Source organism: Cyprinodon variegatus, unplaced genomic scaffold (assembly GCF_000732505.1).
Source record: "Cyprinodon variegatus isolate N-32 unplaced genomic scaffold, C_variegatus-1.0 Scaffold476, whole genome shotgun sequence".
NCBI classification, from domain to species: Eukaryota; Metazoa; Chordata; class Actinopteri; order Cyprinodontiformes; family Cyprinodontidae; genus Cyprinodon; species Cyprinodon variegatus.
In genome coordinates, this window is record NW_015150929.1 from 622217 (window position 1) to 625533 (window position 3317).

Below are 3317 nucleotides of genomic sequence, written 5' to 3' on the forward strand. Positions count from 1 at the left end.
TGGCTCCGTTTCGCCTCCTCACACACCTGCAAGCTGTTGCCTCATCAGTGGACTGCTCTTAAGCTGCTGGTTGCAACTACTTCGACGCCAAGGTGTTAGCCAGTTTGGGGTACTCTAGCCAAGCCTTGTTTATGCTGAGTCTAATCTAAGTTTTTGCATTTTGAGTTTTTTGTCCTCTAGCCAAGCTGAGATCACATTAAGTTTAACTGAGTGCTTGTTTCTCCCTGAGTCTCAACTTTGTTTTTTCTTTGCCTTTCGGCAGGAAGCCTTCTAAACAGGAGGTTTGGATCCAGCCACCTTTGAGCACACTGAGATCTCTCTGAGTTAGGAAGTCATCTTCACCACAACCCGTTCAAGTACCACAGGAAAACTAAGTTGCAACCAGCGGCTACATCATTCCACTCCGTCCGAGTTATGGGTAAACCCTGTTCCGCCCTCCACCGAATCAAACTTTCTCTGGAGGACCAACACACAGACTGAAGTCTAAGTGTGTCTTCTTCTCTGGAAACGTGAGTGACAACAAATCCTCTCCTTCAAGATTGACAACTCCAATTTCCCACTGAGCCTGAACCTAACAGTCTGTTTTCCCTCTGCACCAAACTCAATATACACTTCAATAAAACCCATTGAACTTTTATATTGTGTCTCTCTGTTTGGCTTCATTGCATATGGGTCCGAGCCTTAGAAATAACCATGACAAAAGTGGAAGAAAATCTTGCATTTGACTCAAGTAAATTGTAAAAAGTAAAATATAAAATATTCAGGAGATGCTTTTCTTAAATGTAAAGAAATCAGAGCTGCAGTCGTTATTAAAGAGCTATGCTAGTTGTTAATCAAATATTCTGCCCCACATCATGACCAAACTGTGCTTCTAAAATAAAACAAAACAGATGAGGGATTTTAAAATATAGAAAATATAATGGAAACTATGTTTAAAGGAAAGAAAACACAGTCATAGGAAAGCCTGGGTAAGGTCAGAGAGCTTTTGATGAGGTTTGCTTAAGGTTATTTTTCAATTTCATGTGTAGGGGAGAGCAATACGTTGAGCTTATAATGCTTTGTGCCTCATAAGCATCCTTGTTGTTCCACATTTGTTCTTTTGAAGCCTATTGATTGGTATTTTACTTTATCTGTTTCCTGTCTCCTTAGCTCTTACCATGGGTAAAGTACACTGTTTATTGAAAGGTTTTATTGATGTGCATATCTCAGTCTGGCCCATTTGCTCCATAGACATGTCTGTTTTCAAATGGATCATGAAGACCAATTCCTCTATAAATGCAGTGCTATAATAGGCTGTTATAGTAAAGCTTTTTTTTTTATGTCTCAACAACTCTTATTTTGGCAAAACTTTTGGATCCAGTCTGACAAAGTCTGCACTACTTAGCGAAGGAGAATGGGTAAAAATGCCAGGCTCTAGATAGATATGCATTCTCTCACATGTAAGCAGAGCATGGCACCATGGTGATCTATTAGCATTGCAAATAAGAGAAGGTGGGAAGGAAATCTCCCTTTCTTCTCTCATATCCATTTAATGTTGTTACTACCCTGGGAACACTGCCATACAACACAGCCTTTCACAGACCTTTCCTGTCTCACAGAATGGTTCCATGTGAATGCCCATCTGTCTGCAGCTAACAAGACTAACGCTGCATGTGTGCGAGGGGATTTGGCACCGCAGGAGAAGACAAGGGGACAGTGGGGAGAGAGAGCAGGACTGAGGACAGCCAAAGAGGGCAGCTGAACTTCCACTTTGGTGACCCAGGCATCAACCACCTATCCGTTCACTGGTTCCAGATGTTGGATGTGCTACAAGGGAATGCACTCATGCACACAGAGATACAAGCAGGCACAGCCTCCTACTGCTGCTAAACTTCCCTGTTACCTCAGGTCATAGCTGACCTCTGACCCCCCACTGCTGCTCTTCGGAGATGATTGGCAGGTTGGGAACACAGCACGGATCCCCTGCAGAATTGCCTCTCCCAGGTCTGTGTGTTTTAATAACAGTAATCACATTTCAAACAATCACCATTTTTCAGTGCCAGATTAACCCAATTCCCACATCCTGTCCATAGGCTGCCTTGTTTGTTCCTGGCCGTTCAAAATCCCATTTTCTTGGTATTATCTGGAGAATGAGATTTGAAAGGCTGATGCAATGTTCCAGGATGTGTTGTCATGTTTAACAGCAAGCTAATCCGTTGTTTTTTGAATATTTGAGAAGCTGGTTCACTACAAAAAAATTATCAATTTAGTCTGTTTTGTGATGAGTGCTTAAAAAAATTGCACAAGCTCTTCCTCGAGCACAATGATGTCAGATATCAGTTGGAAATGATCTGGAAACGGTGTTACTGCAGGTTCACGTCCTTCCCGTGGGATTTCAAGACCCTCCGGTGCTTTATGGACTAATCAAATCCATAAAAAACAATCTTATTGATATTTGAGTTGAGGTAATGGCTTTGGCTAGACAAGCAACATCAGGCTGAAGAAAAAAAAAATCCTTCCAGACTGAGTAAGTCTCACTGAAAATAAAAAAGGAAAGAAAAGCATAAATAAGCACACTTTCATTAAAAGACTAATCATTACCGAAACAAGTAAAATTGCAGGTCATGTGGTGCCATTTTCATTGATATGAATGGATCCAGTTGGTGTTACAACTTTTAAACGATGCACATTTTTCTTTGCAAAAACAGCAACACTTTTTTCTCTGATGTAAAGTATGAAAGAGCAACAAAAGATGGCAAAGTAACAAAACAACTTCCTAAGGAAGAATGCTTATCCCAAGTTTATTTCTAAATGTCATACTACAAAAACTGACTTTGTAAAGATTAAATGCTTTTTAGATCTTTATTATTCTGTTTTCTTATGTTTTTATATATGCAAAAAAAAAATATGATACACCGATTTAAATGTGGGGAAAAGAAAGGGAAGTTTCTATAAACATCATATGCTGTCATGTCTTTGAAGTGTTGTTGGTGCTTTAGGTTGGATTTGGTGATGTTCTGAACATTTCATGTGTATTGGGATCAAACATGTGGAATACATGCAGAATTATTTGTCGCATCAGAACTGAGTATGATACTTTACCAAAATATCAACATCTGCTTTGACATATTCTCATAGTAAGGAGTCAACTGACCGCCTGGGACTGAAACTAATGCTCTCTGAATGCTCCAAAGTAATCAGATAATTACTAGTCAAATTAATCAGACGGTAGGTCAACCATCACTTTCACCACAGGTTCTTGCATTTGCAAGACTGAGGAGAGTTCATTAGTGTGAACACAGGTGGTTTAAAGGAATAGTACACCCAAAACATGATTA

The 3317-nt window shown here is 39.9% G+C and overlaps 1 protein-coding gene across 2 annotated transcripts in view; it reads right to left on the reverse strand.

Annotated features, from left to right (window-relative positions):
* LOC107094307 (partitioning defective 3 homolog) overlaps positions 1 to 3317 on the reverse strand; it is a 169649-nt gene that overhangs the window by 120050 nt on the left and 46282 nt on the right. The window lies entirely within an intron of this gene.